The sequence below is a fragment of the Rhinolophus sinicus genome, chromosome 1, assembly GCF_057876585.1.
Source record: "Rhinolophus sinicus isolate RSI-liver-muscle chromosome 1, RSI-T2T, whole genome shotgun sequence".
Lineage (NCBI taxonomy): Eukaryota > Metazoa > Chordata > Mammalia > Chiroptera > Rhinolophidae > Rhinolophus > Rhinolophus sinicus.
The window spans coordinates 113838696-113859995 of NC_142501.1; the positions used below are offsets into that span (position 1 = coordinate 113838696).

At 39.6% G+C, this 21300-nt stretch overlaps 1 protein-coding gene and 1 long non-coding RNA gene across 2 annotated transcripts in view; one reads left to right on the forward strand and one right to left on the reverse strand.

The window, feature by feature from the left end:
• Positions 1 to 21100, reverse strand: part of LOC148759211 (uncharacterized) — a 35264-nt gene extending 14164 nt beyond the window's left edge. The window contains exons 1-2 of the mRNA XM_088793606.1: positions 20584 to 21100; positions 15189 to 15308 (exon numbers count right to left, since the gene is read on the reverse strand). The gene's annotated coding sequence lies outside the window, so the exon portion shown is untranslated. The remainder of the gene's footprint in view (positions 1 to 15188; positions 15309 to 20583) is intronic.
• Positions 1 to 21300, forward strand: part of LOC148759209 (uncharacterized) — a 252241-nt gene that overhangs the window by 158622 nt on the left and 72319 nt on the right. The gene's annotated exons all lie outside the window — the stretch shown is intronic.

Sequence of the window (21300 nt, forward strand, 5' to 3'; positions counted from 1 at the left end):
TAAGAAAGCAGAGATGTAACAGGCAGAGAACTTGGGAGAAGCAAAAACCATAAATGAGAGAAGGGAAAAAAACAACTTTATGTACCCTAAACTGAAATCCAATAATCTCGATTTATAAAACAGACAAGCATTTAAAAGCTTGATTCCCAGAGATAACTCTTCTGTATTTTGAAATGTTTTACTTTCAACCTCAATATCTATCACCTTAGACCCAAAAATCTACTTAAAAAAATTGGAGTATACTTTGTACTTATCTGCTTTGTGAATAAGGCCTGTGGAACTAGAAATCTCTTTCTCTTTTCAGTATATATGTCAAGAAAGAAAGGAAATTTGCTCCTTTTGCCTCAGGATTTCACCAATTTATTCAGTCTAGAATGGCCAGAAAAGATCCACCTTTCCAATCCTTTTAGTTGGTATTATATTCACTTGTCAATTTGTGACGACTGGACCAGTAGTATTATAGCCGATGTTTGATTTTCAAACACTTTTTTAAAAACCCATCTTAAATTTGTCACTTAAATCCTTCAACTGTCTTTCCAAACGTGAGTTCGCATTAAGTTAATCGGTTCATAACTAACCACACTGCTGACTGTTCATTTTTGGCAGTGTCACGACACTTGTCTGTACAATGATTTTGCCAATATTTGAGTATTTAATCATCTTTTTGTCCTTATAAAACTGAGTAGGAAATATAAAAATGAATTTACCAATACCCAGAAGCATAGATCATACAGACATAATACAGTTATTAAACCTAGACATCATTAGACAGTCTGAGAAACATCCTTACGTCAAGTGAAACAAATTAAAGAAAATATATAAATCATTAGAAATAAATCATGGAAGATTATAGCTAAAAATCAAGGATAAACCAGTAATAGCTTTGACAACTTTCTTGGGATGAAACCCTTACATTACAACACGTTAAGGCTACTATTAGGTTTTTGTGCTTTTAAGTTGCATATGCATTTGAACCTAAAATGCTATGAACTAGCAATCACTTCTCCTTAATCACTACGTAATTTTGGCATCTAGTGGAAAAAGTATCTACTATTTTTCTAATCTACCATTTCAGAAGGAAAGAGTCCAATTTTAGCTGTTGCGTCTTTCTGAGTTTTCAAAAATGGATTCCAGCAGAGAAAGACTGTTTCTGATGCTCGGGAGAATATTTTGGCCCTTTTGTCACAAACCCCGAGTGCAGGTTTTCGGTAGTGCTTCTATACATCATGTACCTCCTAAGTAGTGTACATAGCTGTTTCCAAGTGCAGAAATGTTTCGATCTTTGAAATTTAGCAAGATACGAGTCTACATGACACAACGTTTTACTCTAGATGAAGAGTATTTTTCAGATTTGTATATGTTATGCTTGAATGGAGTATTGTTTTCATTATACGTCCAATATGCATTATTATGTAAAAGCTCAACTTACATTTTCTTTCAATCTCGGGCTTTGCTATGCATTCTTTTAAAGGTGTATTTTGGTGAACTAAAGTTTTCAAAGTTTTGAAATCCCATTTTTCTTCTCTTTCTCCTCCTCTTCCCCTTTGTTCTCCATTTTTGCTTAGAGCTCTCTGTGTCTTCTCTAAAATTTTGCCTATTCCAAGATTACAAAAAAATTCATCCCTGTGTTGTTCTCAAAACAGATACCGTGTTTCCCTGAAAATAAGACCCAGCTGGACAATCAGTTGTAATGCGTCTTTTGGAGCAAAAATTAATATAAGACCCGGTCTTATTTTACTGCAATATAAGACCGGCTCTTATATAATATAATATAATACCCAGTCTTATATTAATTTTTGCTCCAAAACATGCGATAGAGCTGGTTGTCCAGCTAGGTCTAATTCTGGGCGAAACACGGTAGTTTTGTTTTTACATTTGATCCATAAACTTGTGTTTGTCACAAAGTATGCAAAGAGATTCTTTTTCTTTCCACAATAGTTGTCTGTTTTTTCCAGCATCATTAGTAAAAGGACTATCGTTTCCCTAATTAATTTGGATTAACTTGGCACCTCTGTCAAAGAATCAGTTGACAATTTAAGTGTGGCTTTTTTCTGACCACTGATCTTATTATCTGTACTAAAGCCAATACCACACTGCCTTGAAGATTAACGCTGTACAGTAATTCTTGAAATTAGGTCGTGTAAGTTGTCCAACATTTTTCTTCTTTTCCAAATTGTTTTTGCGATTCTAGGTTCCTTAGATTTAAATATTCATTTTAGAATCAGCCTGTCAATTTATCCAAACAAGAGAGAGCCACAGAGAGAGAGAGAGAGAAAGCCTTCTGGGATCATGACTAGTTTATGGTGGATCTACAGATCAATTTGGAAAATAGATATTTTAGGATTATGGATGCTTTCACCTGTGAACATGGTCTACGTGTGTATTGATTTATGTCCTTAATTTGTCTCAAGAACATCTTCTAGGTTTAGGCGTATTTACTTCCAAGTATTGTTTATTTTTATGGCACTTTGAATAATACTAATTTTAAATTCCTTTTCCATGTTATTCTAGTACATAAAAATACAATTGATTTTGGTAAACTTACCTTATATAGTGTAACTTGATTACGTTCCCTTATTAGTTCTTGCAGATTTTAGTAGTATATCTATACAACTATGGGAAGGGCACATAAAAGCCATTGTATTTCCTCTGATATAATCTTTATTTCTTACTTGTCTTATTACATTGGTTTAAAACATCCAGAAAAACGTGGGAAAACATACTAAGTGCAGGATCCCTGCCTTGTTCCCATCTCTATGGGAAACATCAAGTATGATAATTACCTGGAGTTATTTCATAGCGGTTTCTATCAGGTTGCGAAAGATCCTCTCTATTCTGAGTAAGCTGAGATGCTTCATCATGAATAGATACTGAATTCTGTCACACAATTTTCATCCATCTTTTAAGATTATCATGTCATTTCTTACTCTAATCTAATTCTCTTTATGTCGAATGACTTCTTAATATGGCACCGACGTTGCATTCCTAGGCTGACTCACATTTGATCATGTCATGTGATGAGTTTCAATATTGCTCTGTTTTGTGACTATTTTGTCAATATTTGTTCCTGTGATCATGAGAGATATGGGTCTGTACTTCTATTTACTTGTAACATCTTTCTCAAGTTTTGATATCAGGGTTATGTTGCCTTCAGGAAATGAGCTGGTCAATAATCCTCCTCTTCTATTTTCTGAAATTTATGATGAATAATTAATATCGTTTCTTCATTTTTCCCTTAACTATTTGCAGAATTCACCAGTGGAATCATCGGGGCCTTCAGTTTTTCTGGGAAGGCTTTGTATTTCAAATTCATTTTCTTTAGCAAAATGTAAGACCATTCAGATGTCGTGTTTCTTACTGGGTCAGTTTAGGTATGTCTTATCTTACAAGGAATTCACCCGTATTCATAAGTGGCCATTAATTATTTTCTTAGCATCATTTTCAAGCTCCCAGTGATGTCTCCTGTGCAATTCTTGATATTGATCATGTGTATTACATCCTTTTATGTCTCGATCAAGGGATTATTGATGACATCATATTTTTCCAAGAACCAAATTCTGGCTTTCTGAATTTTCTTTATGATTTCTCCATTCACTGATTCATTGATTTCTTCTCTTTATTTCTTCTTGTTTTCTACCTTGTCTTTAATTTTCTTTCCATTTCCAAGCTTTTTAATGTGGTAGTTCAAGCTTTGGATTTAAACATTTATTCTTTTCTCTGAAAGCCTTCATTGTTACACATTTTGTTTTAAATGCAGTTTTAACTATACCCAGAAATTTTCATAAGATGTGTGTTCATTACCATTCATTTCAAAATAACTTCCTATTTCCCTTGTGTTGAACCTGTTTGATATTTTCCATCATATTTGAAAATATTTTAACCTTTATTTCCCTCAAATATTTTCTTGCCACATTGTTTCTCTCCTCACTTTCTGGTGCTCCAACTTGTTATTTTTAGTTGGTTTATAAAATGGCAATATTCTTCAAGTTTGCATTTTATCATTAATGAATTTCAATTTATTGACGCCTTTAATTGACACTTCTCTGTAGCCCATATTTTATTGAAAAAAAAAAAAATGCTGTTTCTACCGATGGTGAGATTCCTGGTAAGTTCAGGGAAATTCTACTATGTGGAGCTTATTATTTATGCTTTTATGTGTGGAAATGTTTAAATATTTCAGTCCAAATATTTTCGTCATCATTGTCTTCATTATTTCATTGCCATTGTCATTCTTAGACAAATATTTTATGCCATAAAACTCAGCAAATAAGTTGTTTCTATTTCTGATTATCTTGAATGTTTTGCCAAACCAAATGGAGATGTTGCAAAATAACAGGCCTTTTCTATTTCATTCCATTCAATACAAATGCAAATTCATCCCCAGGAAGCTCATCAAAAAATTCTTCTCAAAAGGGAGGGAATTACAAAACACAGTTATAACATTTCAAACTTCAACCAGATACACGGAGCTCTCTGTGCTTAATTCACATCCTTCCTCGCTTTGGTAGTGACAAATTCAATGGCTTCCTATTTACACACTCTTTTTAATAATTCCAATTTGCTAAAGGCTTCAAAACTTTCAGTTTCCAAGGTGTTCCCTTCATTGAATCCTTTGATTCAAGATTCACAAATGGTTTTGAAGAGATTGCAGCAAAAATGAATAGAAGACTCACTCACAAAGTACTTCAATACTACTGTAAGGCACTAGATTGGTTTTCAAGGTTGTTCTTCAAAGAACTACTTGTAAAATCTGGCTCGTGCCAGACAGCCAAGAGGAAAAGTTCATACAGTCATGCTTTAAATCAACCTCAGCTTAAGCACCAAATATTTGTGGTCCACTTACTTTAGGCATTTTATTTGTTCATCAAGCTCCTTCTTCATGTATTCCACAGATAAAATCTTTGGTTCTCCATTCGTCTTGACAAATGATGCCTATTTTGGATGGTACAGGTCATTAATAAATTTCCTAAAAATCGGTAACTCTGTTGCCTTCAGCCAGCACTGGTTTTCTACTGTTGTCCTGGTATACAACTCTAATTTAAATTTGTCCTAGATGTCGTCTTTGAAATGCATTATTATGATTAATAGGTGTATTATGAGAAGCTTTGACTGGTTTGATATACCTCTGCTTTTTACTTTCAGATTCTGCCAAGTTCTGGTCTACTCATGCGGATGACACAGGTGCACTGAACAGAATTCTCACTTGAATGTGTGGTTAACTCTGAAAATCACCCGCTGATAAACCACCTCCATTCCAGGTCCTTTACAGATGCTAGGTTACTAACAATTCCCTTTCACTGGCAGTGGGCAGAACACTCACTAAATAAAATAAAGTGTGCTCAGACACGAGTGGTTAGAGACACCTATCTCTTCATTGGACTCTTTGTTGGTAAAGCCAGGCCAGCCACTTTAATAAATAAGCCCCAAGATTTTAGTGGCTTATCACAAGGGAAGGGTAGTTCTCCTTCATGTGACAGTCACTGAAGATGCGACGGGTCACTGAGCAATTATCTTGCCCCTGGTGATTCAGAGACCCGAGTTTCTGGTAACTTAAGTTGCCATATTTCAAATAGGATCCTCTGTTGCTTACGTCTAGATGGTGAACCGGACAGAGAACTTTTTAAAAGTCTTGGCCTGGAGGTGACACATACCACTTCTTCACATATTTTATAATTGTTTATCGGTCACACATTCAAGTCAAAAGGACTGAAAATCCGTCCTTGATGTGGCTGTCATGTTTCAATTTCAGTTTTATATTATGGAAAGGGAACACAATTTTTGGTTGACAGCAAGCACTCAATGTCATTGATTCTTACCCTCATGTATTTCAGTAAAATGAATTCCCCAGATGGATCAATACTTAAATGCAAAAAAGTAGGTAATTATAACAACAGAAAAAAAGGAAAGTCTGTCATTTATGACACAAAATCCAGAGCTCATAGAAGAAAAGAATTAGTTAATTCAACTGAAAACACAGCCTTGGCAAGCAGCAATATGGGTGAGGAAGGGTGGAGGCTCATGACGCAAAAGACATCAAAACATAATCATTTCAATATATAAATGGTTCCTATACCTCCAGAAGAAAATCCCCCCAATCCAAAAGGAAAACTGGCAGAAGATGATAGAAGATAGTTCACCCAAAGAGGAAATATGATGATTCTAAGCAATACATTAAAAATAAAACCAAAATAATATGCCAATGGAACAAATCAAACACTTGACTGACTGACATTCTGAGATAGGCTATAGCAAAGCAAAACCTCATATACTGCTTATGAAGGTGTCAATTGATACAACTTCTACAGATCTTAATTAATCAACAGTTGCAGAAATTTAAAAGGAGGATACCCTTTGCCCGAGTAAACCTACTTCTAAAAATTATCTCATACACTCAGTTCTTATTCTCTAAACAAGAGACATTCATTCATTCGACACTGCTTGTGTCAGTAAAAGACTCTAAACCACTCACAGGTCTATCCATAAGGTGATGACTCATTAATCTATCTTTCACCCACACACTGGAAAAATTATAGAGCAGTTTAAAAGAAGAAGATAAATTTATATGCACTTACATGTTATGGAAAGCTCTCTGTACATCTTAGGTCAAAAATGTAATTTTCATATACAAATAATTCAATAATATTTATGAAAATATATATTTACATATATTTTGATATTCCTGTAAATGCACAGAAAGAGTTTGTGAGGACAAACACCCACTTTTTACTGTGTTCTTCAAAGAGAGGAATGGGATAGAAAGATGGTTTAGGGCTTTGGAGTTTTTATTTTCAATTTTCATTGTATATAATTATTTCTAACAGATATGTATATATGACATGTGTAGTTAGGGAAATAACTGTAGTTAGAAAAAATAAATTAGGTGAAAGCAGGTCATTAAAGCCTTCCCTGAGAAGTACGCCACCGGATGAGTCCCACGAAGGGAAAAGATGTCCATCACAACACATGTAATATCTGTGTGATTTGTATGTGTTTGCCTGTGAAGAAGCTAAGGTCTTCCAATAATGTGGATCGTGTAAGACAGGCACACATATTATTTGCCTTTAACATGTTCCTTGTATTAACTGGGCTCCTGAGAGGACAGGCCACGGACACATATGAGGGTGGTCAGGCTATGGGCAAATAACGTGCTGCCCTACAGAGCTCCTTGCAGCACCTGTTGGGTAGCATCTGCAAGTAGTCAGAACTCAAACTGACTTCCTTGGAAATTCTCCCGGAAACTGTTGGGTAGGGTGGAGACGGGCAATACATCCAGCAGCTACTTTTGGTGATCTTGAGAAGATACCCACCAAGAAGGGCTCCTGATGGCTACCTGAGCTCAATTATGATAACAGAGCCTAGCAGCCATTTCTAAACAGGGGCCTCTCAGGCAGACTGCCCTTCAGGGAGAAGCCTGCTCTAAGCTGCGTGCCTCCCACACTGAACTGAACATTCCGCCTGCACTGTGTTCCTACCACTGAGCCGACCTGTACAAAGGAGATCCTGGAATTGCATTTCAACCAAAAGGATTGAGCTGTTCCTTCTTTCAATAAGAGCTACAACTGCACAGCTATAACCCCATTAGCATTTACACCGACCAGACAGAGTGGCTCCATTCTGACTAATTAAGACAATGATTTTTGGACCAATCAAATTGAGATTTGACATTCTCATGGGCATGAAGACCAATCAGGGACCAGGGGTGGGGACTTCTCTCTGTATAAGTCACCCCCTCCTACCCCATTAGACAGCACACTCTCCCTTGTTATTGAAGGCTGAGTTGACCTAGTTGGAGCTGAAATACTGAAGACGTCTCACCAAAGCAGGGCACACCAGAGCTGAGTGGAGGAGAGCAGGTGGACTGGGCCAGACCAGACTGTAGCAGAGCAGAGCTATCAAGCCAGAGAGGGGCCTCGCCCCAGGGCCATCTCAAAGCCATGCAGACGCACAGCCATGCTGTCTCTTAATTGAGCTGTAACACTAATGAGCTTCACCCCATAGCTCTGCTGTATCACAATTGAGCTGTTTACATTGAATAAACTCCCTCTTTCACCACACCACAAATTGAATATCCTTTTGGCATTGAATTAGCACCAATGATAATCAGCTGACACTCTGTTGTTGCGAACATTGCCTCTTTCCAGGACATGAGCCTCAGTCCCCCTAGGGTTGTGTAAGAGGCAGATCCCAAGCCCAGTCGGATCCTAGTTTGAAGGGAGCCTAAAACCAGAAGCAAGGCTAGAACCAGAAGCAAGAAATGGAGTCAGGGCAAGGAGCTCTTTGGCAACCCCACAGGGTTTCTTAGCAGTCGTCAGTCAGAACAGGGGTCAGAGACACTGGGGCCCTCAAAGGAAAGATGGGAGCACATCTAGAAGAAAGATTAGTATGGGCGCAGGGGCCAGATCCAAGCCACACAACTGGCCCTAAGTCACAGGTTTTGTAAGCCTGAGATCCAGGGCCCTAAACTAAGATGAGACCAGCATTGGGGCAGGGCCCAGAGATATTCTGGTTGTCAGAGCACAAGCTGAGCCCAAGCCAAGCAGGGAACCAACCCCGTTCCTTGTGAATACTGGTTTCTGGCCTAGTTTTGAGGAGAAACGTGGCCCCAGTAGGTATAGGGAGGCGGCCACTGTGGGTACCACTAATTAATTGCCGCATAAATTCCTTATTCTGGAGAGGAAACAACATCTCTTAGAACACAAACCAAAAAAGCATGGGGGTGAGAGGAATGAAAACACTCTGTTGTGTAATTAGTTGGATAAACTTTTTTTTTTGTTTTCCAGGCCTCTCCAACCATAGATTCTTCTCCTCTCCATCTTGTCAAGCTGGTTCCTGGGTGGGAATATGCCCAATGAGAAAAGGATAGGGAGCAGGAAAATTCTTAAGTCACACATGCGGCCACGATGGTTTAATACATGCCTTCTCTGGGCTTGAATATAAAACTCACCCTCACGTGAGTGCTTTCGAAAGTTCCTTGGACATCTCTCACTGCTGCTTCTCTGTTATCCTGAGAATTTCAACTCTTTTCTGGACAGCACCTCCTCGACCATCCCTAAGATATCCCCATCCTGTCTGTCTCACACACACTCATATGTGATGGTTATTCTTTGACTACATGCTTTCACCTCAGACAGACCCTAATGCAAATTTATCCTAGGGTTCCATATTTACTGTTTTGCAGAGATGCGTTTGACCAACAGTGAGACTTTTTTAAAAGGTTATGCTCCAAATTGAACTTCATTCTATGGCATGTAATGGTATATTGAGCTTCTAAACTATTTCAAAATTGTCTGACATTTTGGAAATGACAAAACTTATACTAAATAGGTCAACTGATGATAAAATCTGGAAAAATCTGCGCCTCTCAAATATACAGTAAACTACTCCTTGCTCATGATCCTTTTCAAGGGAGACGTGAATTCCTCACCAAGCATATAGATGGTTTTCTAAGTATAATAATTCTAATTGAGGCCTTCCATACTATGTGAATTGAAAATTAGGAAATTGGCCATTTTGCTGCCAGTGATGTCCAAATCAACTTGAGCACTGGAATTATATCAGCAAATTTTTAGTCACAAGGTTCTGCAGCTTCACTACAAACCTATTAAATCAGAATCTAGACTGCTGGGTTCCAGGAAATCTAAGGTTTTTAGACTCTTTTCGGTCATTCTGATAAACTGCTTAAACGATTGCCTTCTTGGTAACTGGAACATCTGCAAGTCTATTCACTGAACTCCTATGGTGTTCCACCTTCAAATCTTTTCTCCCATTGTCTACTGAACATTAAAATATAGGTCATTTAGAGAAAGTCAACACCTCAACTAGTCAAGTCATGTCAAAACAGCCAATCATATATTTTAGTCTCTCCGTTCTCTGAAAAATTTACATCACAAAGTACAGAAATTTGAAAGATGGAATGAGAATGAACATGTCATAGACAACTGTGGTCCTCATTAATCTTTCAGATTTCAAAATTTATCTTAGTTACTTTTTATCTTAAACTTTTATAAACTGATGCTGGAGTTTAAGAAAGTCTTCATTATAATCAAGATTTATTGCAACAAAGCAATTTACTTTGGTTGTGGAATTTGTTGTTTTGGGGCCCTGGATGTAACTCACAGAACACTGAAAAATATATCTGGGTTCACATCAGCGCACAAAAGAGAAGAGGCTAATCGTAGAGCTTGCTTCACCACAGAAACTTTAAAAAATTACATAAAATTGTCAAAATCAACACTGACAGAACTCTAGAAAACAAGTCAAGCTTTACATCAACAAAGTGAACACTAAACCTGGGCGGAAAAATAAGCAACTTAAAATGATAGAATGTTTTGTGGCATTTTCATTTGCCGTTGTTTCAACCCTCTGCCTGGTAAGTACAGTGCTGGTCGTGGTCTTCCAGAAGGGGGCCTGTATTCCTGATGTGGGACGCGGGGCGGTGTTTCAGAGGGCACAGAACAGACCTTGTTCACAAAGAGTTATTTGTATGTTCTAACCTGTCTGAAAGCTAGAAGACTGACACAAAGCACTGCCCCCTTTTGAATACTTCAGAACTCACTCATGGTGAAAAAAGGCAGGCAGTCAACAAAAGCAATGGAAGGCAAACTGACAACCCACAGCCAGTAAGGACAAAACATTATAGATTGAGGCACACAATAGACCAGTGAAAGCCATGGGTGAAGAGCTAGAGAGGGAGTGTCTTTGTAAAATTGAGGTATTCAAAGGCACTCATGTGTGCTGGAAACTTAGACACACACATCCTCAAGGCAGAATGCCTGCTCAGGAAAGACACAAGAAAACTCTAAGCTTTCACCATTGGCTGATCTCAGGGCTCAGTGTAGCAGGAATTCAAGGCTAAGGAGGACGTATAAATGGCCTGGCTACACACTGAAGGAGTGCCCCAGATTTGCAAAGCCAGAAAAATTTAGGATTTTAAAAATATAATTAAATCAATCTCTCTCTCTCTCTCTCTCTCTCTCTCTCTCTGTCTCTCTCTCTCTGTCTCTCTCTCTCTGTCTCTTCTCTCTTTCATTTTTCTTTGTATTTTTTGTTTCTAATGTTCAAGAAAATTTAGGTCAAACACTAGCTGAACAGGAGCTAGAGGTACAGAGACTTAAGAGATCACAAATGATAAAGAATACAGACCTGTAAAATTGTTGCTAAAGTTCATTAAACAAGCAGCTACAACCTACAAGCAACAGAAACCCTAAGGAGGGAGAAAACCTTGATTGAAAAGACTACATGATAATATTCAGAATGTCTAGTTTTCAATGAAAAATTACAAAGCATGGAAAAGAAATTTGGCCCATTCACACAAAAATTAAAGTTAACTGTCATTGTCTCTGAGGAAGCACACTGATTGGAATTACTAGAGAAAGATTTTTAATCATGTATCTCAAATATGTTGAAATAGTTAAAGGGAGTCATAAGAATAATGTGTGAACAAACAGAAAATATCAATCAAGAGACAGAAATTATTAAAAAGAGCCAAATACGAATCCTAGTGATGAGAAGTATAATAATTAAAATGCTCCCTACAGGATTTCAATAGCAGAATTGTATAAACAGAATAAAGAATCTGTAACCTGGAAAATAGACCTAAAGAAATTATTCAGTTGGAAGAGCTAAAACGCAAAAGGATGAAGAAAATACACAGAGCCCGAGAGTTCAACCAAACCAACATACAGTGGGAATCCCAGAAGAAGAGAAGGCAGAAAAAAACAAACAAACAAACAAACAAAAAAACCCATAAAGAGTTCTTCCCGTAAGCAGCCTGAGGTCACCTCTGAAAATGGTTCACTACTCGCTTGACTCAGAGAACCCCACAAAATCATGTAAATCAAGAGGTTCGCATCTACCTGTTCATTTTAAGAACACTCGTGAAACTGCCCAGGCCAACAAGGGTGTGCATATCTGAAAAGTCACCAAGTATCTAAAGGATGTCACATTACAAAAGCAATGTGTGCTGTCCCGTCGTTATAACGGTGGAGTTAGGAGGTGTGCCCAGGCCAAACAATAGGGTTGGACACACAGTCCAACCCAAAAAGAGAGCAGAATTTTCACTGCACATGCTTAAAAATGCAGAGAGCAATGCTGAACTTAAGGGTTCAGATGTAGACTCTCTGGTCATTGAACACATCCCGGTGAACAAAGCTCTCAAGATGCAGCCCAGAACTTACAGAGCTCAGGGGGGTATTAACCCATACAGGAGCTCTCCCTGCAACACACAGATGATCCTAACTGAGAAAGAGCAGATTGTTATTGTTCCTAAACCAGAAGAGGAGGTTGCACAGAAGGAAAAGATCTCTGAGAAGAAAGTGAAGAAACTAAAACTTATGGCCCGGGAATGAGTTCAGCATCAAATAAATGCTAATAAAAGTAAAAGCAGGAAAAAAAGCATAAAGAATATTTAAAGAAACCATAGCTGAAAACTTTCTAAATTTGAGAAAAGATGCAGATCTACATATTCTAGAAGCTTAATGAACTCCAAAAATTATAAATCAAAGAGGTTCATACACACATCACCAAACTCTTGAAAGCCACGGACAAACAATCTGGAAAGCAGCAAACAAAGAAACAAAAAACCAGTCAGTACAAAGGATCTGCAATGAGATGCACAGCATGTTGCTCGTCAGACACTATGGAGGCCAGAAAGCAGGGCAATGACATTTCGAAATTGCTGGACTGGGTTCTGGTTTAAGACGGCCACGTAGGAATATCCTGAACTCCTCTCCCCCCACATACACACCACATTTACAGCTGTATAAGGAACAATTTACTCTGAGAAAGAAAACTAACAACTGGTAGAGCGACCCCTGCTCATCGGGTGAACAAGAGGGAAAAGGAATCCACGCGGTTAGGAAGGGCTGACAAAGTCTCGCCATAAACCCCACCCCCCGCACACTGTACTTGCTGCATAGCTAATGCGGTGAGAGGCTGCCAGGTGGGACAGGGCTGACATAGGACGTTTCCATCACCACAAACAGTTCTATCAGACATCACTGCTGTGGAAGTTTGGAGTCCTACCTTTCCCGTATTGTCTCTTGTTTCTGAAAGGACTGTTTTGCTCATCCCCGCGGTGTTCCTTTCACACCTGCACTGATATCACTGAAGTCACCCTTGCCTCATCAGCATGGCTGATATATACCAGTCCTCATTCAGAGGAATTAATTTCTTGCCCTGCTCTAGGTAAAAGTGTATGGACTTTGTTGTTATAGAGGTTTGTACTCATAGTCTGCGTCCACCATTTTCTAACTGTGTGGCCTTGGGCAAATCATTCAATCGTATTCTGTTTCCCCTTCTGTAAACTGTGGAAAATTCATACTTCACAGAGTTATGAGAATTAAATGAAATAACAGAAATTTAGGGCCTAATTCAGTACCTACTACATGTATGTGCTCAATAAATGTGATTTCCTTCCATCATATAACTTGTCTCCAGGTGTGACCAACTTACATAGAACCTGCCCTTCCAGGGGGAGGATTTACTGGTATCTCTAGGAACTCTGAACTTCAGAGGCAGAGGAGGACAGCTAATCACGCGGGGAAATCTAACATATGATTAAGAGATGGGTTTCCTTGCTTGGACATCATAGGCCAAGATTCAAGATTGCCAAACAAATTATACAGGTGCTTTGGTGGTAAAATTGTTTACGAAAACAGGTAAAGCCTCATTTGAGCGTAGCAGACAAGAAAATGTCCGAGGAAAATATGGTAAATGACTCCTGAACGAGAATATTGGAAAAGCAAAATGAGCCAGGTGAGACAGGTGTAGTCATCCTGAAATGACTCTCATGGGATAAACAGTAATTCTCTTTTTACAGACCCAGAAGACCATGAGACAGGCTGAGGGAATTTTCAGTGATTTCTACGCCACAATCTTTCTTTCACCTGTAAATGAAATTGATGAAAGTGATTGACCGCCACTCTTATTCCTGAAATACAGTGCTACAAGACTGTTCCATGATGGAGATTATTTATTTATACATAAATAAAAAGTAGAAGGAAACTGAAGCACAGAACAAAGTTCTCTTGTGCACACCCACACACATGAACTTGTATCTGTGTGTCCAGCAGATTGTGCGTGCCCACCCACCCCCCAATGGGGACGGTTAGCCTGCCACCCCTGTGCTCTGTCTTCCCTCTCAGCCATCCTCAGCATGTCACTCTTTTGCAGGCCAGTTCTCCTCATTGTCACAAGCGGGTGTAACACTTGCCAGAGCAGTCAGATACAACAGCATGGAGGGGAGGAGAAGGACTATTATCCCATGTGCCTCTACAAAGAGTGAAATACGTGCTCTGGTGTTCATTGCTGCTTTATTTACGGTGGCCAAGACATGGAAACACCCAAAGTGTCCTTCGATAGATGACTGGATAAAGAAGTTGTGATATATATACACAATGGAATACTATTGGGCCGTAAGAAAAGAGGAAATAGTGCCATTTGTGACAACATGGAGGGATCTTGAGATTCTTATGCTAAGCGAAATAAATTACAGAGAAAAAGTCGAGAACTATTTCATTTCACTGATATGTGGGATATAAAACTAAAGAAACAAAGAAACAAGACAAAGAAACAAAAACTCATAGACACAGACAATAGTTTAGTGGTTACAAGAGGGTAAGGAGGGAGAGAGGTGGTAGATGAGGGTAAGCAGGGTCAAATATATGGTAATGGAAGGACAACCGACTCTGGGTGGTGGACACACAATGTGACACGAGTATATTGTAGGACAGAATTGTACTTGAAACCTATGTACTTTTACTAACCATTGGCATCCCAATACATTTTAATTAAAAAATCAAAAAAGGGACTCAGAAGACTTCTGACATTTCTCTGGGTGAAAATGCCCACATCTGATTCAGTAACTGACACGATAAACTGGATCACAATGACTGGCATGGATCACATGGAATTTCTTCCTGGGACATGGATAGTGTGACCTCTCTCAAGTCCCATGGGTTAGGGCTGGACAGTAGAACACAATAAATGCTCCGCCTCAGGAGAAAAGGTGGGACCAACTCTTAGGAACACAAGGATTTTCCTTCTGGTAATATTTCTTGGAACTCCGTTCTCTATGCTTCCCGTTGTGTAGGGAACAACACCCACTGCATTTCTCCAAAACCAACCTTGGATAATATTGACTGTCCTGTAATATACTCTCTCTGTTCTTGGCATAGTATGGACCTTACCTGAAGTTGTCCTGAATTAACTTTTTCCATTCATTGTTATTCTTCATCTATAGAGGAAATAAAGTGAAGGCGACAATCTATTTCTTCTGGGAAATTAGTTTTTTGTACGCACAGCCTCCCCTAAAAGAACACACACAATAGCCTGTTACATGCCCTCTCACGTGTACCATGAAGCTTTCTGCTGGCCACTTCACCGGACTCTCAAGACATCCCAAATCTAACAGTAATTACACACAGTTTCCTTGTAGATAGAAAAATGTTATAGGGCCATGTAAGGAATCTCTCCTCTTACACATATCTCTTCAGTTACTATTGTGTTTTTCTGCTTGGGACTAGAGGCGTAAAAATTAATAAAAACAGACGTAATTCATGACCTTGTGGAATTGAGTCTAGCAGGAAAGACAGACATTCACCAATCATAACAAGCAAATGAAAAATTATAACCATGATCAGTGCCAAGAAGGAGAGAAGCAAGAGAAGTCAGAACGGGTGCCATGAGGACGTGAAGCTTAAGCTTTTATTGTAGGAAGACAGCAGCCAACTGCGTAAGTAGTAGAGGGGTAGGAGCATGATCCAGACAGAAGGAATAACATGGGAGAAGGTTCTGTGACAAGAGAGAATGGCACAGCCTGAAAAAGGCCAAAGAGGTGGGAGCATAGAAAGAAAGGTGCGGGAGGTGGTGCTGGGAAAGCCAGCATCTGAGATGGAAGCCAGATCACGCAGGCCCGGGTCACTCACAGTTCGAATTTTAGTCTTTCTCCTATGTGTAGAGGGCAATTTCTGAAATGTCTTATCTAGGGGATGGCACGATCAGATTAGCATTTGAAAGGGTTATTCTGCCCAGTAGAGATCATCCTGGAGGCAGCAAAGCCAGTTTTCAGGCTAATGCAATATACCACATGAGAGACGTTGCTATCTTAGACTAGGGTGGAAACCGAGGGAAGCGAAGAATTCAGAAGAGAGTCCGGACGTAAGAAATAGCCAGAATTCCGTGATGGATTGGGTGAGAGGTAAGCTAGCAGGGCCTGGTGAATGGTGGTGCCCATTAACGAAAATGGAACATAGAAATAGGACTGGGTTTGGAGGTTGAGGAACAAGTTTGAGAACTGCTGAGCTGAAGGAATCTCTGAGACAGCCAAGTGCACATGTCAAGAAACTAACTGGATCTATAGATCAGGAAGGACTCAGAGGATTAAAACGGAGACATCTATTTATGACTCAACTTCACATAGGTGATCATTTAAACTTTGGGCATAGGTGAGATAAACCAGAGCAAAGAGTAAATTCAGTGGCTGGGAAGCGGGATACACGTCTGCAGATGGGACCGAGAGGTAGCCAGAGAGGAAGTGAGGAAACAAGGTGAGGGCTGGGTCATAGAAGGCAAGGAAAGAGAGAATGGTTCGAAAGGAAGCCAGTGACCCGCTGCCCTGAATGATGCTAAGACCTCAAGGAGAATGAGGCCTGGACAGTGTGCACTGGATTTTACTGCAGGGACGTAACTGGTGACTTCACTGAAAGGTGTTGACAATAGGCGGAGGCGAGATGGAAACGGGTTAGGCAGTAAGTGGGTGGTGAGGCAGTGGATGCTGTGAGTCCTAATAAGTTTTGAAGGAGTTTGGAGGTGGAGGGGAGGGATATAGTAGGGTAGCGGGGGCAGTGTGAGAGCGCCAAGCATACTCACTTTTAATGGGAGACTCTTGAACATATTTAAAAGCTAAAGCGAGGATTCAGTTGGAAGTACAGACTAAAGTTACGAAATAGAGAACAGGCTGTTGCTACTGTAAAGACCTAGAGAAAGAACAGGAAGATGGGATCCAAAACACAAGTGGAGGGATTGGCCGTTGAGGAAAAGACCTGTCTAAGCTGGGAAGGACGGAAGGAGAGACTTGATATAGTGGGAGGAGTCCAGCAGGTGGGGGCCAGAATCCAGCAGCCCTGGAAGCCAGGCCACCTGTGGATTATTCAGCTGAATGAGAAATGCATTTCTAAGTCCTTTGGACCACATATTCTAACACCTGTAAATTAAGCAGAAAAATAAAATTATAACAAACATGCTTAATCTGATGTCATCTCATCATTTTCAGGCATTGTCCCAAACTCACTATCAGGGGTCAGTTTCAGAATGACAAAACTGACACAAAAGGATTTCACAATTTTGATTTGTTTTAAAACCAGACCACAGAAAATGTGATCATAAATATTTAGCCAAATGCTATTTTGTAGTCAATTAGAGAAATCTAAATTCCATTTGTAGGATAACTAGAAAAGCCAGCAGGAGGGCAGTGAGATGCAATCTGTTTTGATAATTGGCCTTGGCCATCCAATTTCAGAGGTGCATTCGAAATCTGCTAACAAACACATAAAGCCTGATCCAAAGCTTGCCAATAAATTCCTAATATTTATTGTTTCTTACTGCGTGGCCTGTGAATAACTGGAGTCGTGTTGCTCTTTCCTTTTCACAAAAAAAGAAATCTGAGGAGTCTTTGTGAGAAAAGGTTAATCAAAGGGCCACTATATGTGGTTCTGAATTTGAAACTTACCCTGTAATCGGACATTCGTGAGTAAAATTACTGCAGCATCCACTTTATTCGTTAGCGTCATGCCTCCCAAATTGAAGCCTTTGTACAAGTAATGCAAATCAGAAAACTTATTCCACTTGTGGGTTATTATTTAATGCAGTGACCCTAGTTTTATAGAGTGTGACTCCATATTTGAGGGAAGGTTATAACCAACTCTCACCCTACAGCTTGTAATCTTAAAAAGAGAAAATGTCAAAGTTGAAAAAGCAATGTGACAAATTTTTAAAAATGGGAAACTGAGGCCATCTTGTAGTTATGGAGAATTAAAAATAAAAACTTTATCTCACATTTTTTTAACACACATTAAAGACTCATGGCCGAATCAGGCCCAGTTGGAATAACTGTTACCCTCACGTTCTGCAATAACCATATGGAACCTCCTTGTTCCTCCCTTAAAATACTGTTAATGTGCAGATACTTCCTTGACATCAGACTCCTTTCAACCAGGAAATTCCAATTTCCTGGTTATAATTTGATTTTCGAATCGGAGGCAGACCTTAATTTCCGGTGCTAAGGAATACTTTCATGGAAAATGAGCTCTAAATCATCTTTTTAGGCATTAACAGCAAATGTCTTTGAGAGATGCTCCAGAGCCCCAGAAACAGGATGTCACTTGAGTTTTGAGACCGTGTAAGTGCAGGTTCACTTCCAGAAAACAGTGCTGTAGTAGGAGGTGTCAAACGCCTTCTTACCAGAAATTTCTGGATTGATCAAAGAAATGAGATCAACAGGAGCCAAGATGCCACCCAAATGGCCCACATTTTGTAGAGGAGACTGAAGGAAAATGCCAAGAGCTGAGTCATATGCATCCTTGCTGTGATTACAAAATGGTGCCATGGAAGCAGAAGCAGTCCTTTCTCTACGTTCTAGACTCAGTCGGCTACACCACAGGCAGATCAGTTCTTGAAGATTAGAGGAATCTCCCCATAAGCGATGATATTTGGGTGATATGCATTCATACTGTCAGACCAGACCTCTTAGTCTAAATTGATATAGTGATTTAATGATTTATATTTAAACTTGATAATGTACATCTACATTTAATAGGAAACACTTCCTTACTCTACAGGAATTAAAAATAAACATACCCGTTGGCACTAATTGCCTGAGGAAATTATTGATTGAAAGGATGGCAATAAAAGTAGGAGAGGACTTGGAGGATGGTTGTGGAGTTGGCCACAACAAGGACAGAGAGAAAAAGATGAAGAAGGAGAGAGTCAGGGAAGGAAGAGAAAATGAGAGAGTGAGAACGTATTACAGTAGATAAGGGTAAAATACTGTGCAATGATTGTATGTGGCTGAGCAAAATAAAAGAGTAATAACCATAGAAGCCACCATTTGTTGTCCACTCACCATATGCCAGGCAGAATGTCGCGCCCTGATTGTGCATCATTTTATGTGATCGTTTTTGAAAAAAGAAAAAGAAAATTATGTGGTGGAGGCAGATGGCTCAGCTGGTTAGAGCACAAGCTCTGAACAACACGGTTGCCGGTTCGATTCCCACACGCTCCAGTGAGTTGTGCCCTCTACAACTAGATTGAAGACAATGAGCTGCCACTGAGCTTCCTCCAGAGGGGCAGCTGGATGGCTCAGTTGGTTAGAGAGTGAGCTCTCAACAACAAGATTGCTGGTTCCATTCCCGCATGGGATGGTGGCTGCACCCCCTGCAATGAAACAGCCACTGGACTTGGAGCTGAACTGCACCCTCCACAACTAGATTGAAGGACAATCACTTGGAACTGATGGGCCCTGGAGAAACACACTGTTCCCCAATATTACCCAATAAAACAAAAAATTTTTTAAAAATTATTTTAAAAAAAAGAAAAAGAAAATTAGGTGAGCTTCCCCAAACTGCCAGAATTGGATGGCTTAGATAGGATTTTATCATAGAATTTTTCTCTTTCTTCAAAAATCTAGATCTCACATTTAATATGTGTGCCATTCTTCTTCCTCAGTACCTGGCATGGTGCCATTCATTGACTGAATATGTCAGGCACTTTTTTAAAGAAGAGGCTGAAATATTTGTAAAACTAGATACTACATGGCCATGTTAGTAGAGATTGTTGAAATCTCTTGAAATCACAAGTGAGTTAAGTGAATTGAAAAAGGAGACACAGGTGAGTGGGGGGGCTTTGCCCAGGGTTGGGAAGGTAGAAACAAGTGTTCTCTAGAGTTCTCTGGGGGAAGGTAGGGACTCACCTCTCCAGCTCGTCTAGGAACCTGGCTAGAAAGGTGGCACAAAACTTCAGCTGGCACTGTTTCCAGCCTATGCTGCTGGGTCCTGCCCTTCCAGTTTACTGGAAGGTTTGTGTGTGTTCTGGATCAAAATCTGCTATTCCATTTCTGCCTTATTCTCTGTATCTCAAATGTCATTTATAGTTTTAGGACTTTCTGGGTTGGTTTGGTTTAATTCTTAACCACATAATTTTTGAATGCTGACCTGCTTAAGACCCTATTTTGTGTGAATATAAATAAAAGGAGTCAGACCACTCTAGAAAGAAAGAGAAGACAGAGAGAGAGAGAGAGAGAGAGAGAGAGAGAGAGAGAGAGAGAGAGAGAGAGAGAGAGAGAGTGAGGAGCAGGTCTTCCATGCTGAAGCTAGAAACAGGTCCAATCTCCTATCACAAACCTTGCATCAAATTAAGTTACTACACCAGGAATGAAAAACTCACTTTGCAGAACATATGCACAGCAGCAGCAAATGGGGGGAATTCTGGAAATCCCCACTTAGTGTGGGCAGTTCAGGGAACAGAAAGGGCATACTAGGTTGCCAGCCTGTTTCCCAGCTTCTTGGAGGTACAGAGTGCAAAACCTACCCTGGAAGAGCTGCCAAGTTTATCCTCCACCTTGGCCCAAGGAGAAAACACTGAAGGGCCACATTCTAAGCACCATCGGCACACACTGGCAATAGCAGCAGCAAAGATTCAGCTAAGGGAGAAAAAACAGGGATTTTTTATTTGACATTTTAATGTTTCTGTAATCTAGCTGCTTAATAAATCCAACAGCAAACAAAACTTTCTGTCTTGGAAGATAAGTGATAATATAACGACCATTTCCTGTATGTCTGCCCTTCCTTCTGAATAGACGAGTTATCTTGTGCTACTTTAAAAAATGTATTCCCAATGAGGGTCTCTGTTTCTCTAACATCCTCAAAAGATTATTCAATGAGGTGTCACCAGCATACAACTGTGGTATATACATTTACCATAGTGAAGAAATATTTGTTATAAGAACTGTCCTTCCGTACTAATTAGTGCATTATCAATCCAAAGAAATTAAAGTCCCAAATGCTAACTTAAGAGTCTAAAACCATTCTCCTGGACTTCTCATCGTGCCAGTTTCAATCAGATGAACTGTCCATGTCGGCATCCCTATGGCAGCTGCAGCCAGGAGTGGGTGCAGTTCAGGGCCTTGCAACTGTGTGTGTTCACTGCTAAGCAGCTCAGGAGCTTTATGATTCAAACAAGTTTTGATTCAAAACAACTGCATGACAATTGTTTTCCACACTTACACATTTTTAGAAAAACAAACAA